General features: G+C 35.2%; 1 protein-coding gene across 5 annotated transcripts in view; it reads right to left on the bottom strand.

The window, feature by feature from the left end:
* CCSER1 (coiled-coil serine rich protein 1) overlaps positions 1 to 16,199 on the bottom strand; it is a 1,274,678-nt gene that overhangs the window by 277,474 nt on the left and 981,005 nt on the right. The window lies entirely within an intron of this gene.

The following is a 16,199-nucleotide window of genomic DNA, read 5'->3' as shown; positions in this document are numbered from 1 at the left end:
TCCTAACAGCTCTTTGTTAATAAAAAAATAATTTGCGCTCTCCTGAGGAAGACCTTCTATAAATGCCATATAAATGTGCTTTAGGAAAATTACCAGATACTCTCTTGATCACCCTTCATTAATTTTTCATCCTGGTGGTTTGTTAAAAATAAGCAGGGAGCATATTTCTGGTTTTGGTACATGGTAGTATAATTATTTCCCTGTTTCCCTCATTTGTCCACATTTTATAAAGTAAAAATATAGTCTATATTGGAAATAAGCAATATTCTTGTGAAATGGATTGAATTGGATCCAGTTCTCCTTTTATTTTGACAACGAGCACAGATTTTTAAAAAATATATCATGTCTATATTTTACACATATTAAGGTTTAAGAAAAAAGTAGCTTTCATCTCTAGAAACTCCTAATATGGAACCAGGAGAATTTTTCCAGCATTTATATATAATTTTGAAAAGGTTTTCCAATTTTAATGCTGATTACCATTTTTTTTTCAAACTTTGCTTTTCAAACCAAAGTACCTACCCCGGGTTTTCTCCTTTCTTTTTACAGATATTAGTTTACGAATCTTCTAATGCCTAATATTTAGCACTATTTCGACATATATCAAACGACATCTTGGCTCATAAACTAGAAAAGTAGTAGAAGCGAAGTTAGATAGCTAAGGGACTCTGTCAGAGATGGACACTAGGATAATAGCTATGAAAATGTGGGTCAGTTACTTTATAGAACTCAGTGTCCTCTGAGATATTTTGCAGTCACATTGTAATATAACTTTCAAGTGATATCTATTTAGGAAAATCAATAATTTTACATTTTACTGTAGGCAGATGGAGCAAAATGAATAAACTTGAATTTTAAAATTTGGCAGTAGGCTATAAAAATTTAAGTGCAGAATATCATAATTAAAATTAACCTCCTCTGGCCTGTTGCAAGTAGAAAATGCAAGCACTTTATTCTCATACAAGTCATATTTCGAGCAAAATAAACATCTAAAATAGTCAATGTCAGAGTGCTCAAATTACTGAGGCAAACCACTGAACTTCAGGCATAGATTTGATTACCTTTTGTCTAGGATATCCTTGAGCAGGCAGCAAGTCTGTCTGTCTCTCTGAACACACATATACATGTAGCTGTCATATATGTATGAATATTGCATATCTCAGGTATTTTCAGATATGACACTTCATTTGTTTCTTAGACTATCCTCATGAGCTAGGTAATATCATCCCCATTAACAGATGATGATACAAAGGCCCAGAGAGCATAAATGACTTGGAGAAGGCCTAAGTGTCAATAATTACTAGAGCAAGTGATTTTGAAGGTATAGGGATTTGGGTTGTACTAAGCTGAGCTAAACTGAGAAATTAAGAGTCTCAATATTTTTTTTTCATGTAATAAGAGCCTCAAGCTTGAATCACAGGGATTGAAATTTAACAATCATACTGTTACACAATGTTGAGTTAGGTTAGAAATGTTTTTGAAAGTTTTTTCTTATAGTATTGTCCTATTCAGGCATAGTAAGCACACCATAAGTGTGACTAGAAATAAAAAAAAAAGATATGAATAAAAATAATAGAAATAGATGTATTTTATAAATAAAATAAATAGCTTTCTAATTTTTAAAAATTTAAAAATTAATTGGACTTTAGGTTATTTGGAGAGAATGAAATACACATGTATTTTAGGTTATATTGACTAGAACTATGAATCTATACTTACAATGAGAAAAGCTATAAAAGTTATAATCCCTTTCTATACCTTGTGGTGAGATAACATTCATTCATTTATTCACTCACTCATTCATTCAATATATATTCACTGAAGAGTTACAATGTGCCGGCCCTTTCTAAATGTTAGTAATGAGTTCAATTATGGGTCCCTCACTTGAAAATAAATCATGCCACCACACTTAGAATGTCTACCAAGTGCCAGATATTTTCATGTCTAATACAAATTATTGTTATTTTAATAATAATGACAATACTAATCATGTATTGAGATCTTATTTTGTGCTAAACATGTTGAGTGTCAATTATTTAAAACTTACAAAAACCTTACTAGGTGGATATATTTTTATCCCCATTTTCCAAGCAGGAAACTGAGACACAGACATCTCATAATTTGCCCAAGGTTTCAGAGCCAGCAAACTCTGAGTTAAGATTTAAACTCAAAAGAGCTGCAGGGCTGAAGTTCTTAGCTACTATACAGTATCTACTGTTTGTGATCACTTATAAGCACTTTTTATACATCATTTATTTTAACCCCCTGAGAGCTCCACAATCTTTACAATAATCCTTCAAGGCATATATTATCTTTATTTTACAATTCAGGAAACGAGTTTGTGGAAGAGGTTAAAAGACTTGCCTAAAGACATACATGTCTGCCCTATTCTCAAATCTACCAAGCAGAGCTGCATTTGGGTAGTTTAGTACTACATTACTCAGGAGGAGGTTAAACATAATCTTCAAGCACGAGCAAAATAAAGGTACAAAGAAATGGGCACATGTGTTTAATGATTTAAAAACAACTTATCAATGAAGAGGGGGAAAACAGAAATTAATTGGATTCCTTTCTTCTTATTGTTTGGTTCAGTGTTGTTTTCATTTGAATTATACATGTGGGGGATGAAATGGACCATGATAGATCACTAAATTTTCAGTGCTCAGAGCTTCTAAGAGTCTCACTCCTACTCCCCATATCTCATTTATGCTCATAAAAGTTGCATGAAGTAGCATTATTTGTGTCAGAAGGGAAGCTGAGAAAATTCAATAACTTTTTCAAGTTCACAAGACTAGTAAGTAGCAGATATGGAATGTAAACTAAAGGCATTATGACTCAAATCCAAGTTCTCTCCAACATATCATACTACCAACTAGTCTATTCAAAAGAAAGTTCCTAGGATAATAAGAAGATTTGAAATCATGTCATAAGAGAAGCAGTTAAAAGAAATAAATGGGTTATCCTGGAGAAAGTTCAGGGGACTATAAAACTGACTTCCGATATATTGCCACATGTAAAACAGGTATAAAAATTGCATTATCCCAATGAGGCAGGACTAACACCAAGGGATGAAGAGTGACAGGTTTTGAATTAACCTAAGAACTGTTTTGACAGTCAAAAACTATTACCAGGGATGTTTGGGTCGAGACTGGGTAACTGTGTTGGTGTGAGGGAAAGACTGTACAAGCACTAATGGTAGGGAGCAAGGTACCTAGAAGACTGGCTCTCAAGCATGACTATATTTTGGAATTAACTGGAAAATTACCAAAAATATCTGGATATGCCTGGATACCACCTCCAACAATTGTGATTTAATTGGTACAGGGTGTGACCTAAGAATGGGGAATTTTTTAAACTTCCCAGGTAACTGCTTTTAATGTTTAAGCAAAATGTGAAAAGGTCCTATCACTCTTGAGATATCATTGTCTTTAGGACAATGTCTGTAGGACATAAGATGACTCAAGCCATGAACCACGAAGTAGGACCATGAAAGACAACACTTTTGAAAACTGGTTTTTAACGAGGGACCCTCTTCCACGGCATAATAATTTGAGCACAAATCTGGATTCACACAGAGTTGAGTCTTGTCTCTGTCAACTAATCACTTTAAGGCTTGGTTGCTTCATCTACACAGTGAGATACTAGCTGGTCTCCCCTTATGGGATAGTTGAGAGGATTAATATAAGATCTAGCACAAAATCTATAAAATAGTAGTTATTACTTGTATGATTCATTCCAGCGAGGTAGAAAGTACTGTAGAGAACCATATTTTTCTCTCCCCAGGCTCATGTGTGGGAGTATTTGTATATACTGGGGGAGTGATGGGTAGGGAGAACAGCATGTTAGGCTGTTGGATAATGACTGACCCCTTTTTCTCCTCGGCTTTCTATCGCTGTTTTCACACACTTCACTCTTACTCAGTCTGCTGTTATTTATTTTATTTTATTTTTTTTTGCGGTACGCGGGCCTCTCACTGCTGTGACCCCTCCCGTCGCGGAGCACAGGCTCAGCGGCCATGGCTCACGGGCACAGCCGCTCCGCGGCATGTGGGATCTTCCCGGACCGGGGCACGAACCCGTGTCCCCTGCATCGGCAGGCGGACTCTCAACCACTGCGCCACCAGGGAAGCCCTCTGCTGTTATTTTTAATGAGAAATTATAAACACACCAAGGTGATTAAAAGCAATAGAATATAAGATCTGAGGTCACAGCACTCAGCTGTATATCCACAGCAACTCTAGAAGTTAATCCTGCTGTGAATTGAATAAATTTTGAAGTATGTGCCCATGTGAATCCGACAAATAATGTACATGAAAGCATAAACGTATTTGAACTCTCCACTCTCCTTGCTCTTTGTTTTTAATCTTTTTGCAACTGCTCTCTTTCCCAAATGCTTCAAAGTTGGACAAACTATCTTTTGTAAGAATACCAAGGTCTTGATCATATTCTTTTGTCAATATCACAGCCTCTTTGAAGACTATAAGGAAAATGAATGTCAGAAGACTGGCTCATATCAATGCTTTGACAACAAATAGGCATTCCACTTAATTCCAATACAAAATATTTAATTAAAATCATGAAACTAATATATTTATTTATACAATCCGTGTATACATGTCAATCCCAATCTCCCAACTCATCGCATCACCACCACCCCTACCCACTGCTGCTTTCCCCCCTTGGCGTCCATATGTTTTTTGTCTACATCTGTGTCTCAATTTCTGCCCTGCAAAACGGTTCATCTGTACCATTTTTCTAGGTTCCACATATATGCGTTAATATGTGATATTTGTTTTTCTTTCTGACTTACTTCACTCTGTATGACAGTCTCTAGATTCACCCATGTCTCTACAAAAGACTCAATTTTGTTCCTTTTTATGGCTCAGTAACATTCCATTGTATATATGTACCACAGCTTCTTTGTGCATTCGTCTGTCAATGGGCATTTAGGTTGCTTCCATGTGCTGGCCATTGTAAATAGAGCTGCAATGAACATCGTGGTACATGACTCTTTTTGAATTATGGTTTTCTCAGGGTATATGCCCAGTAGTGAGATTGCTGAGTCATATGGTAGTTCTATTTTTAGTTTTTTACGGAACCTCCATACTGTTCTCCATATCAATTCCATATCTTCAACTTGAGAAGAAAGTGTAATCTGCTTTTTTGGTTGGAATGTCCTATAATATCAACTAAATCTATCTGGTCTATTGTGTCATTTAAAGCTTGTGTTTCCTTATTAATTTTCTGTTTGGATGATCTGTCCATTGGTGTAAGTGGTGTGTTAAAGTCCCCCACTATTGTTGTGTTACTGTAGATTTCCTCTTTTATAGCTGTTAGCAGTTGCCTTATGTATTGAGATGCTCCTATGTTGGGTGCATACATATTTATAACTGTTATCTCTTCTTTTTGGATTGATCCCTTGATCATTATGTAGTGTCCTTCATTGTCTCTTGTAACATTCTCTATTTTAAAGTGTATTTTATCTGATATGAGTATTGCTACTCTAGCTTTCTTTTGATTTCCATTTGCATAGAATATCTTTTCCCATCCCCTCACTTTCAGTCTGTATGTGTCCCTAGGTCTGAAGGGGGTCTCTTGTAGACAGCATATATATGGGTCTTGTTTTTGTATCCATTCAGCGAGCCTGTGTCTTTTGGTTGGAACATTTAATCCATTCACGTTTAAGGTAACTATCGATATGTATGTTCCTATGACCATTTTCTTAACTGTTTTGGGTTTCTTTGTGTACATCCTTTTCTTCTCTTGTGTTTCCCACTTAGAGAAGTTCTTTTAGCATTTGTTGTAGAGCTCGTTTGGTGGTGCTGAATTCTCTTAGCTCTTGCTTGTCTGTAAAGCTTTTGATTTCTCCATTGAATCTGAATGAGATCCTTGCCGGGTAGAGTAATCTTGGTTGTAGGTTCTTCCCTTTCGTCACTTTAAGTATATCATAGCACTCCCTTCTAGCTTGTAGAGTTTCTGCTGAGAAATCAGCTCTTAACCTTATGGGAGTTCCCTTGTATGTTATTTGTCATTTTTCCCTTGCTGCTTTCAATAATTTTTCTTTTTCTTTAATTTTTGCCAATATGATTACTATGTGTCTTGGCGTGTTTCTCCTTGGGTTTATCCTGTATGGGATTGTCTGCACTTCCTAGACTTGGGTGGCTATTTCCTTTCCCATGTTAGGGAAGTTTTTGACTATCATCTCTTCAAATATTTTCTCGGGTCCTTTCTCTCTTCTCCTTCTGGGACCCCTATACTGCGAATGTTGTTGCGTTTAATATCGTTCCAGAGGTCTCTTAGGCTGTCTTCATTTCTTTTCATTCTTTTTTCTTTATTCTGTTCCACAGCACTGTATTCCACCATTGTCTTCCAGGTCACTTATTCGTTCTTCTGCTCAGTTATTCTGCTATTGATTCCTTCTAGTGTATTTTTCATTTCAGTTATTGTGTTGTTTATCTCTGTTCATTTGTTCTTTAATTCTTTAATTTGTTCTTTAATTCTTCTAGATCTTTGTTAAACATTTCTTGCATCTTCTGGATCTTTGCCTCCATTCTTTTTCTGAGGTCCTGGATCATCTTCACAATCATTATTCTGAATTCCTTTTCTGGAAGATTGCCTATCTCCATTTCATTTAGTTGTTTTTCTGGGGTTTTATTTTGTTCCTTCATCTGGTACATAGCCCCCTGCCTTTTCATCTTGTCTGTCTTTCTGTGAATGTGGTTTTTGTTCCACAGGCTGCAGGACTGTAGTTCTTCCTTCTGCTGTCTGCCCTCTGGTGGATGAGGCTATCTCATATTTTTGTTTTTACATAAAGGCATATGCAAATGAATTCACCAAGTCCCTTGAATATGTATCTTTAAGGTAACATTCATAGCACATTTCACTTCCCTCATGATGGCTTTGAATCTTGCTTCCATCTAGACTTTTTAATAATGCTGTTTTCCTTTTCAATTCTCCTCATATATTTTTTTAATTTCTTACATTTTTTTCTTCATTTTCCCAAGGCTCTTTCTTATTTACAATGTATAATTATTTTTGTAGAAAGTGTAACTTAGATTTCATTTGCATCCTATTTTCAGAATTTAAAATCATTTTCAGTAACAGTTCTCAGGTTCCTAGACCTATGTAAGGGAAGAATCGTAGTATTGTAATTATGGATACATGGGTTGTTATCCTGGCTCTATTTCTCAATACATTAGTGACCCTAGACCACTTACTTAATCTCTCTCTGCCTCATTTTCTCACCTGTAAATTGTTAAATAAATTATATTTGTAAAGCACTTAGAATATTGTCTGGTATTTAGTAAGGGCTCTATAAAGAAACATGATGGATTTATTTCTGCCTATTGGCATAGGGCCTGACATATAATAAGTTGTCAATGAAGAAATCTGAGGTCAGTCACTTATATACACAACTAATTATCTGTATCATTTTGAATAATCACAGTCTCTTCAAGGTTCAATAACCTCACCTTAAATGGAACGATTATAATACCCACTTTGATCACAGGATTGATACAACCATCATCAAATGCAATATGAGACATCAGTTAAAACAAAATTAAGTGCTTTAGAAATGCAAATTATTATTAAACATTGATATTAACTCAACTTATTTGTAATGTATTTTCATGTGCCAGGCTGAAGAGAGTTAACCCAGGAAGCATATCCTTGCAAAAGAGATGAGGTCCTTCCAGGGACAGGACGTTTTGTCCCAAGGATACTGCCAGAAAATACTGCTGACAAAAATTGTTTTAAATTATATTTTATTGCATTTTACTGTACACAAACATTAGCTATTCAAAGTTTTTAAAAGGGTTATCTTTAGTGTAGAAATCAGTAGATATTAGTGCATTACAAATTCTATGTATGGTCTACTTTTGCCTGTGAGAAAATATATTTCTACTCAACTGACTCCAAATGATCACCAATTCTGAATTACTGACACATAATGTAGTAAAATTAACTGAGCAATCATAGCATTGCCCACGAGAAAATAGAGCGATAATTGAGAGTTAAACAGTTTAAAATAGTGAGTGCCAGGTCTCACTTCCCACTGATAGTCTCACCTATTTCTTTCCTCTTTTTCTTTTAGAAAATGATGCCTCACTAAAGCAAAATGATTAATCGTGAACAGGCTCCAGTTAAATCAGAAATATTAAAATAAATATTTTCTTTCCAGAAATATTTCTCAGAGTAAAGTTATAGCTCAATAAGGAAGACATATTTCCATCTTAAAGTTAGCACTAAATATTTTACTTGTGGTCTCTTGGCATATTTGTAGCTCATATAGAAGAAATGTTTGCATTTTCTGCAGTGGGCATTTAATACTAAGGAGCACCATTCTATTCAGAACGAGTTGAATGTTTTCTTCACAAATATCCAAACCTAAATTTAGGCACACTGTGAGGTTACAGCACAAAAATGGTTATTTTTATTATGCGCCCTTAGTCTTTTTTATTTTTTCTCTTTTATTTTTTCAAATTTTAATTTATTGTGGTAAAAACACTTAACATGAGATCTACTTCTTAAAAAATTTTAAGTGTACATCACACAGTTGTTGACTATAGGCACAATGTTTTATAGTTGATGTCTGGAGAAAGTATTTTATTCTGTATAAGATACTTTTTTCAAAACTTTTGGTTTCTTTGTTTTATTTTTAGAGATCATTTAACCACTTTGGAATAAATATGCTTACCTGCCTGCTTTACACTGGGATATGGCTCTAGATTTTCAGAAATATGTGTGTGTGCATGTGTATGTGTGCGAGTGTGTATTCAAACTGTATTGAATGCACATGATACAAACAGAGTTGGCAAGGTGAACCATGAATATTAAAATGCATCTTTCATGTTGAGCTCAGATTGATGTTAAAACAGTTTAGGATTAGTTACTATATGAGTTTTCTTTCTGAAAAAATGAAACAAATATTTGACTGTGTATTCTGTTAACTTCAGTGCATCAGTGGACTATTTTGGGACATGTCAAAATTTATTAAGAGAAAATAAGAGCGAACAAAAGGTTAACTGTTTTCTCTAACATAATATTCCAAAGTATAAACCAATACTTCTTTTCTGTTGTGTGTTTTTAATAATAATTGTATTCACCATTTTATCCATAGTAAATGGTAATAGTTTGGGGGCTACAGGGATGCTTTTACCCACATAAGAACTTAAACAAGAATCCCCTCTTAAAATGTAGAGGAAAGACTTCCCTGGTGGTTCAGTGATTAAGAATCTGACTGCTAATGCAGGGGATACAGGTTCGAGCCCTGGTCTGGAAAGATCCCACATGCCGCGAAGCAACTAAGCCCGTGCACCACAACTACTGAGCCTGCGCTCTATAGCCTGCAAGCCACAACTACTGAGCCCACGTGTCACAACTACTGAAGCCCGTGTACCTAGAGCTGGTGCTCCATAACAAGAGAAGCCACCCCAATGACAAGCCCTGAGAAGCCCGTGCACCACAATGAAGAATAGCCCCCACTTACCGCAACTAGAGAAATCCTGCGCACAGCAACAAAGACCCAACGCAGCCAAATAAATAAATAAATAAATAAATTTATTTTTAAAAATGTAGAGATAGTCTGAAATATTGAAAACTCTCCATAAAGTGTCAGAAAATATTTCTAGGCCTTTAGGAGTATATCACAATTGACTATATTAACATACCTGATGAAAAAATATGTCACCCAGAACGGAGTTTGTTTAGGCCAGGAAGCATAGCATGGGGGAAGACATGATGTCCTCCCCAGAGAGGATGTTCAGCTCCAAGAATACTGCCTGGCAGGTTTATTTTTAGCATAATGTCACTTAATATCAAAACCAAACAACCAATTCCTTCTTTAATTAACATGCTCACTAAGCCGTTCTGATTATAATTTGGCTTCCTTTGGGCCACCCACATGGGGACAAGGCTAAATAATTTATCTGCTTCCCTAGTATTGTTAGCATTCTTACTGTACATGGATAAATTAGAATTGTGATTTATACATTTATAATTTATAAATCTATACATCAGGCTTATGAACTCATTTTTTTTGTGAGTCTGCCTATGAGTGATGGATCTGCCCTGGGAGTGCAAAAAGGAATTTAGCATTCTATAGTCTGATGATTCCATACGTGAACTTCTGAAAAATCACTATCAACTGTGACATTCCCTCAATAATGATAATAAAATTAGCAGGCACTTATGCAGGTCTGTCATGTGAGACACTGTTTTAAGTTCTTTACATAGACTAACAAATTCTATGGTCATAATAGACCTTTGAGTTAATTATTCCTTTTTTTCATATGAAGAAACTGAGTTAGAAAAGTCAGTGGTAGAGGAAGGCATTAAACTCAGAGGTCTGGTTCTAGAAAGTATGGTCTTGACTTCTATGTGCCAGAGTACTTCTAGAGTACTTATTAATATGATCATTAACATTCTAGAAGCCTTATTAATATAAACATTGATATTACTGCCTATTTTATATTTCTGCCTTGAGGTTTAAAAAAAAATCCATAAAGGTAAATACAGTTTTATAACAACGTAAACAGGAATGAAGATATTATTTTTGTATTATTTACTAATGTATCTGGGTCCTAAAGATCCTAAAATATGTTATTCTAATAAAATATTGAAATTATTAGAAAATAGAAATACATTTTAAAATATTTTTGGAACAACTGACCTATAACATTTTAAAGGCAATGGAGAAAATTCAAGAAAGTATACTATGTTGTTTTTTTTTTTTTTTTTTTTTTTTTTTTGCGGTACGCGGGCCTCTCACTGTTGTGGCCTCTCCCGTTGTGGAGCACAGGCTCCGGACGCGCAGGCCCAGCGGCCATGGCTCACGGGCCCAGCCGCTCCGCGGCATGTGGGATCTTCCCGGACCGGGGCAGGAACCGTGTCCCCTGCATCGGCAGGCGGACTCTCAACCACTGCGCCACCAGGGAAGCCCATACTATGGTATTTTTAAAACAAAGTACTCACCTACTTTTACACTTAAAAAGAATTACATAGAAAATGTGGACTTGTCAAACTAAAATCACATATCTGTTTATTAATCATTGCCATGATATGAAAGCAGCTCATTTAGGCAACACATACTAAAAATTCTTACTGTGGGCTCGTTACATATAATGCACTGTGAGAGGTGATGAATAAGTTTATGAAAATCTTCTCTTTTAAGCTAGTTAAAAAAATATTAACAAAAATAACAAAATAACAAAATGGCAAAAATAACAATAATACACCTAGGATTTGTTAAGTACTGTAAGAAGGTATAAGAGAGGAAATTATTTCTGACTGGACATTTATTAACTGAACACACTTTCTGTGCTTCTCTATGACAGGCACAGTTTGGGAAGATTAGGGATTCAGCAGTAAACTGAAAAAAAATCTATGTGCTCATGGATTTTATTGTGGATTCTAATGACAGGAGAAAGACAACAAAAATGATCAAACCTATAATGTGAAAATAAGTGATGTATTCACCTATTAAGTAGGATAGTCAGGAAAGAGAAGAGAACTTAATGAAATGAGGTATACCCTGCAGGTATTGTTTAGAGAAAAGTTTATCTAGCTGAAGGATTAATAGCAGATTAAGAATGGCTTATTATAGTTCTTCTTGTAAAGCAAAGTTCGATTTTTGTTTTTTTATAAAATGTAATTCAGGCAAAATTTTGAAGGATTTGTGCAAGAATTGGTAAGAAAAATAAATGAAAAGGAGATGGTTTATCATGAACAAAGGCAGGATGTTGAGAAGAGGAATATTTGGGCAATGGGGTATATTTGGCTGAAGTGTAAGGTATGCATTAGGAAAGAGAAGATGAGGCTGAGAAGAAAAGTTGAAATGAGTCGTATGTATAAGGACCTGAAATTTAGGAGTGGCAGTAGGAAAGAGACTATTTAGGTAAAATGAAGAAGATAGAATTGATAAGATTCTGTGACTGGCTTGATTTGATGGCAAAGAAAAGATGAGGTCAAAGATAATTCTGAAATTTGGACCTTGGTGACTTGAAAAATTATGTTGTCATTAATAGGAAAACAAATCAGAAGGAAGACCTGAATTGATAGTAAATGCTGAGTGACAATAACCATTATATTAAAATCTCTCATAAATTACAACTGAAATTATGACCATTATGTTTGAACATTGTATTGTACATATGACCATATTATATGTAACATTACATTATTTTAATTAAATTAAATCAATATAATTGAGTAACTTTTATGTATAAACACACTTGAATTCAATAACAGAACTTAATTTGTAATTTTGAATACTGCCAAATATTTATGTGAGAACCCACAAATGTACAGGCACAGGACCTACTGAGTAGATTACTTAATTACTTAATGATATACCAAACATTGGGCCATATTTATCTTAAAATCACATAATGCTTAACAGGATTATTTTTATCCCTTGAGGAAGTATAGCATTGTGTCCATGGTGATGGGCTCTGCCGACTTCCAGCCCTGAATTTTGCCTTCATTATTTTAGCTGTGTGACTTTTGACAAATCCTCTTTGCTTCAGGGCTTTGGTGTTCTCTCCACTATGAGGATAATGGGTTTGCTTACTTCACAGACTTGCTGGGAAAATGTAAGGAGTAAATCTATCTAAAGTGCTCAGCATTATGCCCAGAACACATGGTCTCTATACATGTCACCAGGGTCATTATTAGTAATGAGATATTACATATTTTACTTTGGATTTTTCCCAATTATAAATGCAATTTTGGAGTATTCTGCTGTTGCTTCACTTGATACTTCTTTTTTACCTTTAACCACAGTGGTCTAAAATTGCTAAGGATTTGGGAGGAAAAAAAAACAGTAACAATTTCCAATACCATTAATCCAATAAAGGTTTCATTGCTTTTTTTATTTCTTCAAGTTCAATTTTATCACTTAAGAAAACAAATTAAGGCTTGAACAATAAGAAAAAATATATCATTTACATATCTAGAATGTGAGCAATATCTAGACTGCCATATATTGGAAGTAACCTTTTACAAGGCCAGACTACACAGTATCAAGAATTGTTTTAAAACTTGTATGCCTGCCTAAAACACACTTCTGAATTTTGGAGAATTCAAATGAATGAAATAGTGTCACTTGCCTAATCACTTCTTGATGCACACACACATACACATACAAACACAATTATAATATCTGTAAAATTAACCAAAAATATGAACAAGATAATACTTTGCCTATATTTTAATTTTATTTCATAATTCTGTTTAAACTGCTGAGTGTAAAGCAATAAACAAAGAACACACAGACACATCCACACAAAATAGAAGTGCTCTCTACAATAAAACACAGAGTTGTATTTGTTATAAACTACCTTTAGGAAACAAAAATCCAACCTATTTAATAAAGGGATGGAAGAATTTCCATTTTGTTTCTCAAGCTATCTGAATAAATGATGGGAGGAATCTGAGATCAATTCTCAGATATATATGAAAGGTTTGGGCAACCATTTTTTTTCTATCATATGGGGCAAATTTATTTCAAGGGCCTTCAGGAGCAGACATAGGCAGGGCATTGTTAATGACAAGGGGTTGAAGGAAAATCATAACCTGAGAGAAAATGATGTGTCATGGAGGCATGGACATGAGTAAATCCATGAAAGGAGTTTTGGTTTTGAAAATCTTGCATTCTGAGAGACCTGTCCTTCACTCAGGACCACATACACCACCCCCCAACCCAGAACACATAGTATACGCCAAGAACTCTATCAAGTCTTGAGGGTTGAGATGAATAGGACACGTTCTCTACCCTCAAGGAGCTGACAGTTCCTGCTGAGAAGCCATGAACAGATGCCCAGCATATCGAGTATCTGATACCCAGTAGAAGCTCAATACATATTTGCTTACTTAATGAATATTGATTATATGGAAGCTATCAAGACAAGAGAAAAAGCTATAGTCCAACCTCAGGACCCAGAAAAGATCTTCTAGCAAAGATGAAAACTGTCTTGGGAGGAAAGGAAAGAAGAGACTTCCAGAATGAAGAAACAACTTAAGTAAAAGCCTGTTACATGAAACCTAGACTATCCTGCCTGATCTGCTCAGTATTACTACAGTGTTAAGTACAGGTAAAATAAATCGGATGCACCTTTAGAGACAGAAAGCAAGATAATATTGAGGAGCAGGTGGCCCCAAGAGCCAGCCTTCTAAATAGAAATGGTCATAGAAAGTTAATCTTAGAGCTCTGGGGTTCCACCAACTTTTATAATTTGAGACTTTCTAAGATTAAAGTGGGAACATATTTTTTTTTTGTAGCCACAACCCTCCTCAGTGAGAAAAACTTAAATCGTTGCGAAAAGAAAAAAAGACATTTTCTTTCCCTTGGCTACAATAATAGTACTGTCATAGTCTTTTAAAACATGTGACACCTAAAATTGTGGAAATGGCTTAAAATGTCAACCAACCCAAACCTTCAAATTTTGGGGAAAAAAAAGTGAAACTACAATCACGAATTTTTTAAAATAAATGTTTTATATTTTAGAGTAGTTTTGGATTTACAGAAAAATTTCAACTGGGTTGTTTGTTTTCTTATTATTGAGTTTTAAGAGTTTTTGGTATACTTTAGATACAAATGCTTTAATAAGTGCCTGTAAATATTTTCTCCCAGTCTGTGACTTGTATTTTTATTATCTTAATAGTGTCCTTTGCTGAGAAGAGGTCTCAGTTTTAGCAAAATTCAACTTGTCCATTGTTTTCTTTCATGAACCATGTGTTGTTTCTAAAACTCATCGCCAGGAGCCCAAGTTGGAGACTAAGGAAGACTCTGAACTCACCTCCTCACATAGACCCAACAAATCTACAGCTACATATGGATCATTTCCCTCTGAAAAAGATCTGAAAACTAGATGAATGCTCTCCACAACAAAGAATAAAAGAAAACAGTGAGAACTTCAACAAAGAGAAAACATAAGGAAGTACCAGAGGTCACAGAGCTGAAGAATACAATAACTGGATCACTGTCCTATACCATATTCAAAATTTAACTCAAAATGGATTAAATACTTGTAATGTAAGACCTGAAGCCATAAAAACTCTGAAAAAGAAAACACAGGCGGTAAGTTCCCTGACATCAGACTTAGCAATGTTTTTTTGGTTGGATCTGACTGCACAGGCATGGGAAACAAAAGCAATAATAAACAAGTGGGACAACATCAAACTAAAAAGCTGTTGTACAGCGAGGGAAACTAGCAACAAAACAAAACGGCTGCCTACTGAATGGGAGAAGATATTTGCAAATGATATATCTGGTAAGTGGTTAATACCCCAATATAGAAAGAACTCACATAACACAACATAAAAAAAAAACAAAAAAAAACCAGATTACTAAATGAGCAGAGGACCTGAATAGACACCAGAGAAGATGGTAAACAGATGGTAAACAGACACGTGAAAAGTTGCTCAACATCATTAATTATCAGGGAAATGCAAATCAAGACCACAGTGAGATACCACCTCACAGCTGTCAGAATGGCTATTCTCAAAAAGACAAGAAATAACAAGTTTGGCGAGGATGTGGAGAAAAGGGAACCATCCCGCACTGTTGGTGGCAAAGTAAATTGGTGCAGTCCCTGTGGAAAACAGTATGGAGTTTCCTCAAAAACTTAAAAATAGAGCTACCATATGATCTTGCAATTCGCAATTCTACTACTGGGTATCCTTACAAAGAAAACGAAAACACTAATTAAAAAAGATACATGCTCCCCTCTGTTCATTGCAGCATGATTTACAGTAGCCAAGATATGGAACCAACCTATGTGTCCATTGATGAATGAATGGATAAAGATGGGTATAATACTCACAGCGAATACTACTCAGCATACATATATAATAAAACAGAATCTACTCAGCTATGAAAAAGAATGAACTCTTGCCATTTTCGAGGACATGATGGGCCTAGATGGTATTATGCTAAGTGAAATAAGTCAGACAGAGAAAGACAGATACCACATGATTTCACTTACAAGTGGAATATAAAAAACAGAAAAAACAAATCAAAACAAAATCCAGACTAACAGATAAGAGAACAGATTGGTGGTTGCTAGAGGGGGGTAGGGTTGGGGGCGTAGCAAAAGGGGTTAAGGGATTAAGTACAAACTTCCGGTTGTAAAATAAGTAAGTCATGGGGATGTAATGTTCAGCATAGGAAATATAGTCAATAACATTGTGTTAACTTTG

The sequence above is a fragment of the Orcinus orca genome, chromosome 4 (genome assembly GCF_937001465.1).
Source record: "Orcinus orca chromosome 4, mOrcOrc1.1, whole genome shotgun sequence".
Lineage (NCBI taxonomy): Eukaryota > Metazoa > Chordata > Mammalia > Artiodactyla > Delphinidae > Orcinus > Orcinus orca.
This window is presented reverse-complemented; position numbering and strand designations above follow the sequence as displayed.